We start from the raw sequence: 9,797 nt of genomic DNA, 5'->3' as shown, positions 1-9,797 counted from the left end.
AAAATGAACTCCACTGTTACATCTAACTGTAAAGCATACAAGTTTTAAAAACTTGTGACAACTCTGCCACACTCATGTTGCATGTTAATAACAGGGGAAACTGGGTGTGGGTATATGGGAATTCTCTGTACTGTCTTACTATTTTTTCTGTAAATCTAAATGAAAACACTTTTTAAAAATCTTTACAAGACAGAACAGGATTGATTAATTCATTCAATAAATATTTTTGAGTACCTATGTGTGCTTGACACTTTTTATTTTTTTATTTTTTTTCTTTGTGGTGCTGGGGACCAAACCCAGGGCCTCATGCATGCTAGGCAAGTGCTCTACCACTGAGCTACCCCCCAAACCCCTTAACTATTTTCTGGGGAGTAAAGGTTATAGCAATGAACAAAAGGAAAAAAGACTGGCGTCTGAGGAGCACACATGGCATGTGTGCTGAGCCTTGCAGAACTAATTTATGTCCTGTGTCAGCACTCTCCCAGATGAGGAAAGTCTAGTTGTATTCCAGTGACGATGGACCTCATTACTTCTTGTTAAATAAGGGGCAAACAAGATCCAGGTCACAGTTGAGCAGTGAGAGGTGAATATAAAGAAACTTTGCATAAAAAGGAACGGGTCCTGGGAAACAATTGGCTGAGAGCCAATTGGCACAGCCAGTGTATCCTGACATTTCCTAGGCCATGGAAGACAGCATAGCCCCTGGAACTTACACTTGCTCAGGATCATATGTATGTCCAGGCACAGAATGTGGCCAGTGGAAAGTCCCTTCTAATCTCCTGGTCCAATCCCTTTCACTTTACAGAAGTAGAAACTGAGGCCCAATTGTCACAAGGCCATCTCTAAATCAATATTTTGGATCCCCCAGTCCCATGCTGGGATTGAACCCAGCTTCTCACACGGTAGTCAGGTACTTCTATTGAACCACACCCCCCACCCCTGAATCAAATTTTTTTTTTTTTTAATGACAGGTACCAGGAATCCAACTCAGGGGCACTTGACCACTGAGCCACTTCCCCAGCCCTATTTTGTATTTTATTTAGAGACAGGGTCTTACTGAGTTGCTTAGAGCCTCACTTTTGCTAAGGGTGGCTTTGAAATTGTGATCCTCTTGACTCAGCCTCCCAAACTGCTGGGATTACAAGCGTGCGACACCTCACCCAGACTGAATCAACTTTTTAATTTTCCCTGCTCAGAGGCTGTGGATGATTATTCTACTGATCTTAGACATCATCGAAAGCTAAAAGGCTAGGTATTTTAAAAAAAAAAAAAAGAATCAGGAAAATGATGTATAGAAATAAACGCCAGTGTGAGTTCAACACAGGTGATAAGAGTTCCCAAGTTGATTTAATTCTATATAATTAATCCACAGAAACTTATGGGATACCTCCAGATAACCACATGCTTCCTAAAATGGAACAAACTCACTTTAAGTTCACCATAAATGAAATTAAGTTATTGTGTTTTGCATTAGCTAAGTAACCATTGACAGTGGTGCTTAAGTGGTACAGAGGGGTGGAAGAGGACTGATATCCTTTAAAAAATAAAAGATGAATAACAAAAATGTAAACTTCTAGGTAGTACCAGATCCACACTTAGGTAAAAACAGCAGAGAAGGAACCTATAAAATATGGGACAAGTATAAGGGCCAAGTCCAATCCAAGCAGATAACCATGCTATTCTGAGAAACTCTTGTAGTGGCATCTGATTGGCAACATCTGGAAGCCTGAAGGTCCACCTAGACTATCAGTTGTAGATGTGGCTCATTCTCTTAAGAAAGCCAGCCCATTCTACACAAAGTAAAAATGTAATCAGAGAGTACATTTGAGGAAAATAACTTCTAAAAACTGAGTTTTTTGACCTTCTGTTAGGCATTGTTTTAAACAATGGGCCAGGAAATGCCTCATGATCTATCAGGGGAATACCAAAGGCACACTGAAGGTGGAATGTGGAAGCTGTCTTTATTTAGCAGAATCAACTAGGTTGAGTCATGGAATGCAGAGGTCTGTCTTCTAGGAACTGCCTGGGAAGCATGTAGCGCTCCGTGGAGTGGTTCCCTGTCTCCTTCTGGAATTTTCCCCCTAAAAGAATGGCTCTCCTAATTCCACCCCATCCTGTCCATCACAGAAGAAGCTCCTCCTGGTCCTGGACCCCTTTACCTATATGTTATAAATAAAGGCGAGTTGGGCCAGTTTTGTGGTGAAAGGCCAGAACTGGTATGGCCAGACCCGTCATGCCCCCTGTCATATAAAAGAGTATTGGCTCTTGTGTATTTATTGAACTAGGTAAGTTTTTTTGCATAAAGAGAGAAAAACTGCCAACATCCTCCTCCGGCAGTTAACCCTTTTCTCCTCCATCGGGGATGTGGGAGAGAGGACCCACACAGTGGAAATTCAATAAAAGATAATGAAAAATAAGAAAGAATTATTAGCTTTAACATCCACCATTGAGCGAAGTATCCTGGGCTGCACATTAGGACCACCTCTCATCATGCTCTTTGACAAAGGTGCCAAAAACAGATCAGAGAAAAGACAGCTTTGTTAACAATGGTGCTGGGGAAACTGGTTATCCACACATAGAAGAATGAAACTAAAACCTTATCTGTCATCCTGCACAGAAATAAACTCAAAATGGATCAAAGACCTAGGAATTAGATCAGAAACTATGCAACTCCTAGAAGAAACTGTAGAGTCAACAATCCAGCATATAGGCACAGGCAATGACTTTCTAAATAAGACTTCTACAGCTCAGGAATAAGGTCAAGAGTTAACAAATGAAATGTATCAATTTAAAAAGTTTCTGCACCACAAAGGAAACAAGTAGGAATGAGAAAGAGAATCTATGGAGTAGGAGAAAATCTTGCTAGCTACTCTTCTGACAGAGATTAATATCTAGAATATATGAAGAACTCAAGCTGGCATGGTAGCACACTGTAATCCTAGCAACTCAGGATGCTGAGCAGGAAGATCACAAGTCGAAGCCAGCCTCAGCAACTCTGGGAGGCCTTAAGCAATTTAGCAAGACCCTGTCTCAAAATATAAAATAAAAAGGGCTGGGAATGTGGCCCAGTGGTTAAGCACCCCAGGTCCAATCCCTGGTACCAAAAAAAAAAAAAAAAAAAAGAAGAAGAAGAAGAAGAAGAAGAAGAAGAAGAAGAAGACAAATAATAATAAATGCTGGAGAGGATGTTGAGAAAAAGGAATAATTTTACACTGTTTGTAGGATTGTAAATTAGAACAACCACCATGAAAATCAGTATGAATTTCCTTCCTCAAAGATTAGGCATGAAAAGACCATATGATCTAGCTTATACCAGTCCTTGGTATTTATCCTAAAGAATTAAAATCAGGCCTCACAAGATGGCAGACTAGAGGGAGCCGCGTTCCCCTTTGGTCCGTAACTCCGGTTTCAAGCAGAGGATATCTGTTTCTCGGTGAGGCAGTTTTGCTGCTTATCAATCCCCTGGTGTTTACCCTATGTGTCTGCTGTGATGACCTGTAGTCTGCCAGCATATCGACGCCTATTTGAGTGAAGATTGCTCACTGTCAGGCATCTATCATCTGCCATTTGCCTGCCTCTCACCTGTCCATCGTCTGCCTTACACCTATCCATCACCCAACACACAAGGTTCACCTCCCAATCATCTGACAACAGTCAGCAAACTGATCACCTACCACCAGTGGAGCACCAACTGCCTGCTGTTGCCTGGAAGTTCTCTGTCACAGTACCTGCAGGTTTGATTACACGTGGCTGCCGCCATTTTGAGACAACAGCCAGGCCCCGTAGGACCCCTGGCTGGACTTACTGAGCCCCGTCTCCAGGATCCCTCAGCCCAATGGGTCACTCCCTGACTCTGGGGCCCTCACATCGACTGACTGCTCCCTGCTGCCAGGACCCCAGACCAACTAACTGCGCCCTATCACCGGGACCCCTGCCTGACCAACCGCATCCCGCCTCCAGAATCTCCAGCTGACCACATCCACACCCTGAGCTGCAGCTTCCCATTTGCCAACACATTTTGAAGCCAGAGCGGCCATCTTGGACAATCCTGGAAACTGTAGCTCCGATCTTTAGGTGGGGCAAAACCCATCCTGAGATGCCTGCTGGAGACTTGAAGCTCGTTGTCAGGTACCTCTCATGCATCAGGCTACTGAACCCTGGGAGGTTTCATTACTATATGACTGTTATACTATAGATTTTCTTTTTTCTCCTTATTGAAAAACTTAAATTTTTATTTTTTTACTTTTCTTGCTCTCTTTTCCTTTTGTTTACCTGTTCCCTCAGAGTCTCTTCCGTCCTTTTTTGCATGCTAACATCCAATTTCTTTTGATTACTCTCTCCACCCTTTCTATTATCTAGAACTTCTGTATATTCCTTCCTTATCCCATTAACAGCCACATTCTACATCCCTCTGCATCCTCTTTGTCCTCCATTAGAAACTGCAGACCTTATCGCAAATCTGTTTGTTTTAATGAAGAAATATTTGAACTCATTCTGTTTATTATGACAATTTTGTTATTGTCCTCATAGGGGCTATTTGGTCTAGGATTGCATAGTGTCTGAATTGGGCACTGCTAATATTGATCTTGCCCTAAAGAAAGGGTTTGGGAAACCTATAGGACCACTATACACTGATAGGTGGGAATCTGCAATACCTCAGATCTGCACTGCTAGAGGGGAAGATACATGAATAACATGAAAAAAAAAGGGAAGAAAATGATCCAAACAAATCTAGATTCTATATTAATAGAATCCAATGACAATATGTTAGAAGAAATGTCAGAAAAGGACTTCAGATTATACATGATTAAGATGATTCGGGAAGCAAAGGATGAGATAGAGAGCAAATGCAGGCAATGAATGATAATACCAATAGGCTGAAAGAGCACCTGCAGGAAGCAAAAGATCATTTCAACAAGAGATAGAGATTCTCAAAAAAAAAAAAAGAAAAAAACCAAATGGAAATCCTTGAAATGAAGGAAACAATAAACCAAATAAAAACTTAATGGAAAGCATCACCAGAAGACTAGACCACTTGGAAGACAGAACCTCAGACAATGAAGACAAAATATTTAATCTTGAAAATAAAGTTGCCAAAACAGAGAAAATGGTAAGAAATCATGAACAGAATCTCCAAGAACTATGGGACATCATGAAAAGGCCAAATTTAAGAATTATTGGAATTGAAGAAGACACAGAGGTACAAACCAAAGGAATGAACAACCTATTCAGTGAAATAATATCAAACAATTTCCCAAACCTGATGAATGAAATGGAAAATCAAATACAAGAGGCTTACAGAACACCAAATGCACAGAATCACAACAGATCCATACTAAGGCACTTATAATGAAAATGCCTAACATTCAAATAAAGATAGGATTTTGAAGGCCGTGAGAGAAAAGCATCAGATTACATATAAGGGGAGACCAATACGGATAGCAGCCGACTTCTCAACCCAGACTCTAAAAGCCGAAGGGCCTGGACCAACATATTTCAAGCTCTGAAAGAACATGGTTGCCAACCAAGAATCCTATACCCAGCAAAACTAACCTTCAGATTTGAAGATGAAATAAAATCCTTCCATGATAAATAAAAGTTAAAAGAATTTACAAATAGAGAGCCTGCACTACAGAATGTTCTCAATAAAATATTCCATGAGGAGGAAATGAAAAACAACAACGTAGGTCAGCAAAGGGAGGAACTACCTTGGAGAAAAACCACTCAAAGGAGAAACCAAGCCAACTTAAAACCAAAAATAAGCCAAATGACTGGGAATACAAATTATATCTCAATAATAACCCTGAACTTTAATGGCCTAAACTCATCAATCAAAAGACATAGACTGGCAGAATAGATTAAAAAGAAAGAACCAACAATATGCTGCCTGCAAGAAACCCATCTCACAGGAAAACGACATCCACAGACTAAAGGTGAAAGGATGGGAAAAAACCTACACGCACATGGACTCAGTAAAAGAGCGGGAGTTTCCATCCTTATATCAGATAAAGTGGACTTCAAGCCAAAGTTAGTCAGAAGGGATAAAGAAGGACATTTCATACTGCTTAAGGGAACCATAAATCAGGAAGACATATGATAGTAAATATTTATGCCCCAAACAATGGTGCATCCCTGTACATCAAACAAATCCTCTCAATTTCAGGAATCACATAGACCACAACACAATAATTCTGGGTGACTTTACACACCTGCTGTCACCACTAGATAGATCTTCCAAACAAAAACCAAACAAAGAAACCATAGAACTCAATAACACAATCAATAACTAGACTTAATAGACGTATATAGAATTATTCTATCCATCAATGAGCGGATACACTTTCTTCTCAGCAGCACATGGAACCTTCTCGAAAATAGACCATATGTTATGCCACAAAGCATCCCTTAGGAAATGCAAAAAATAGAGATACTGCCTTGTGTTCTACCAGATCATGATGGACTGAGAGTAGAAATCAATGACAAAATAAAAACAGAAATTACTCCAACACCGGGGGGGGAGACTAAATAATATGCTATTGAATGAAACATGGATAACAGAAACATCAGGGAGGAGATAAAAAAATTCTTAGAGGTCAATGAGAATGACAATACAACATATCAAAATCTCTGGGGACACTGTGAAAGTGGTACTAGGAGGAAAATTCATTTCATGGAGTGCATTCCAGAAAAGAATGAAAAGTCAACAACTAAATGACCAAACATTACAGCTCAAAGCCCTAGAAAAAAGAAGAACAGAATGACAGCAAAAGTAGTAGAAGACAGGAAATAATTAAAATCAGAGCTGAAATCAATGAAATTGAAACAAAAGAAACTATTCAAAAAAATGACAAAACAAAAGTTGGTTCTTTGAGAAAGTAAACAAAATAGATAAACCCCTTAGCCACACTAACAAAGAGACGGAGAGAGAAGACTCAAATTACTAAAATACACGATGCAAAAGAAATATCACGACAGATACCACTGAGATACAGAACATAATGAGAAGCTACTTTGAAAATCTGTATTCCAACAAAATAGAAACTACCAAAGACATTGACAAATTTCTAGAGACATATGCTCCTCCCAAACTGAACCAGGAGGACATACACAGTTTAAACAGATCCATATCAAGCAATGAATAGAAGAAGCCATTAAAAATTTACCATCTAGAAAAGCCCAGGACCAGACAGATTCTCAGCTGAGTTCTACAAGATCTTCAAAGAAGAACTCATTCCAGTACTTCCCAAAGTATTCCAGGAAATAGAAAAGGAGGGTACCCTACCAAACTCATTCTATGAAGCTAATATCACCCTCATACCCAAACCAGGAAAAGATACATCAAGGAAAGAAAATTATAGACCAATATTCTTGATGAATATAGACGCAAAGATCCTTAACAAAATATTGGCAAACCGTATCCAAAAACATATTAAGAAAATTGTGCACCACCATCAAGTGGGGTTCATCCCTGGAATGCAAGGTTGGTTCAGCATTCATAAATCAATAAATGTAATCCATCATGTCAATAGACTTAAGGATAAGAATCATATGGTTATTTCAATTGATGCAGAAAAAGCGTTCGACAAAATACAACACCCCTTCATGCTCAAAACACTAGAAAAATAGGGATAGTAGGATATACCTGAACATTGTAAAGGGCTATTTATGCTAAGCCCATGGCCAACATCATTCTTAATGGAGAAAAACTGAAACCATTCCCTTTAAAAACAGGAACAAGACAGGGATGTCCTTTTTCACCACTTCTATTCAACATTGTCCTCAAAACTCTAGCCAGAGCAATTAGGCAGACTAAAGAAATTAAAGGGATACGAATAGGAAAAGAGGAACTTAAGCTGTCACTATTTGCGGATGACATGATTCTATATTTAGAGGATCCAAAAACTTCCCCTGGAAAACTTCTAGACCTCATCAATGAATTCAGCAAAATTGCAGGCTATAAAATCAACACGCCTAAATCTAAATCATTTTTATATGCAAGTGAGGAAACAGCTGAAAGGGAAATGAGGAAAACAACTCCATTTGCAATAGCCTCAAAAAAAAAAAAAAAAAAAAAAAACTTTGAAATCAATCTAACCAAAGAGGTAAAAGATCTCTACAATGAAACTACAGCAGTCCCTGTGGCCGCTCTGCCTCTCTGCTGAGTGGAGGGTGCGGCTGCGCTTGACCTGGAGTTGAGTGACCGAGGGCCGGGTTTTGGGTGAAACCTGCCCAGCCCAGGGGTCTCAGAACCCTGAAGGGAGAGGCAGCGGGAGCGGGTTTTGGGATTCTGTGTCATCCAGGAGAGCTGTGGTCTACGCCTGATGGAGGAACCTGCCCCACTGCCTTCATGGTTCCGCGTGCGCCCTGCACCGCAAGCGCCGCCCTGTCCTGCCGCAGTTCACGGGCTGTGGGTGTTGAGGTTCGCCACCACCCCGGGACACTACACCAAGCCCTTGCCTTAGACTTGTTGCAGGTCTAACCTCGTTGACGGTCTGTGCTTGAAATCCTGAAGGAATTGGATGAATTTTATGAGAAGTTTAAACGAGAGACAGATGGTGCCCAAAAACGCCGAGTGTTACACTGCATCCAGAGAGCCTGATTCGGAGCCAGGAGCTGGGCGATGTGAAGATTCAGATCCTGAGTCAGATGGTGGAGCTGGTGGAGAACCGGACCAGACAAGTGGACAGTCATGTGGAACTCTTTGAGGCACAATCAAGAGATCAATGACACCACTGGCAATAGCGGCAAAGCTGGCCAAGATAAGTCAAAGAATGAGACAATCACGCAGGCAGAAAAGGCCAAATAACAAGCGTTTCCCTGCGACAGCGCAAACAATGAGAATCGAGAGAAAGCATCTAATAATCATGACCATGATGACATCACCTTAGGAACACCCAAGGAGAAGAAAGCAAAGGACCTCGAAGAAGAAAAAATGCTCCAAGGCCAAAGCAGAGAAGGAAGCATCCCCTGCAGAACCTTCCCATCGACCCAAACGAGCCCACGTACTGTCTGTGCGATCAGGTCTCCTATGGAGAAATGATAGGTTGCGACAATGACGAGTGCCCCATCGAGTGGTTCCACTTCTCGTGTGTGGGACTCAATCATAAACCAAAGGGCAAGTGGGGGGGGGGATGAGAAAACGATGGACAAAGCATTGGAGAAGTCCAAAAAAGAGAGAGCCTATAACAGGTAGTTTGTGGACATTCACTAGTAGTGAGGAGAACAGAATCAGCCAGTGTATTTATTCCATTGCCGCCTGCGTTGAGGTGTGAGGATATTTTTCAAGGAATGTTAGAAAAGGCACGTCCCCTTCATGGGGATGGCAGTGAGTCTCCTGGCCTTTTGTTTTCACTGGTACACGTGTGTAAGAAGACAGTGGTCTGTGGATCAACGTTTCAGGAACTACAAATACAGGTTTGAATTAAACACTTAAGTGAGTCTCAGACTGATTTTTTTTGTGTGGGGGGGGGTGACTTGGAAGCAACCTAACACATTAAGTGTGATAAGAAAAGATTATTTACCTATTTTATTTAATGAAAATAATGTTACCACTTTATGAACATTTTTTTTAATTAGCCGGGTTGCTCAAGTACAAGCCTACAGCAAATTTGTTTCTTGTACCATAATGTACATCCATATAACATTCAATAACAAAGTTTAAAGTTGGAAGCTTATTTTTAAAAGGTAAATGGTGGGGCTAGGGGTATAGCTCAGTGGTAGAGTGCCTAGCAAGCCCCAGGCCTTGGGTTTCATCCCGGCACTGCAAAAAAAAAAAAAAAAAAAATGAAGTGAATGGT

At 40.9% G+C, this 9,797-nt stretch overlaps 1 pseudogene across 1 annotated transcript; it reads left to right on the top strand.

Annotated features, from left to right (window-relative positions):
* Positions 1 to 8,228: 8,228 nt before the first annotated feature.
* On the top strand, positions 8,229 to 9,504 carry LOC306649643 (inhibitor of growth protein 1-like; annotated as a pseudogene). The gene has a single exon. The product of its transcript is annotated as an inhibitor of growth protein 1-like (transcript).
* Positions 9,505 to 9,797: the final 293 nt, after the last annotated feature.

The sequence above is a fragment of the Sciurus vulgaris genome (assembly GCF_902686455.1).
Source record: "Sciurus vulgaris genome assembly, chromosome: 2".
NCBI classification, from domain to species: domain Eukaryota; kingdom Metazoa; phylum Chordata; class Mammalia; order Rodentia; family Sciuridae; genus Sciurus; species Sciurus vulgaris.
The sequence above is the reverse complement of the archived record's forward strand: the minus strand, read 5'-3'. Positions and strand labels throughout refer to the sequence as shown.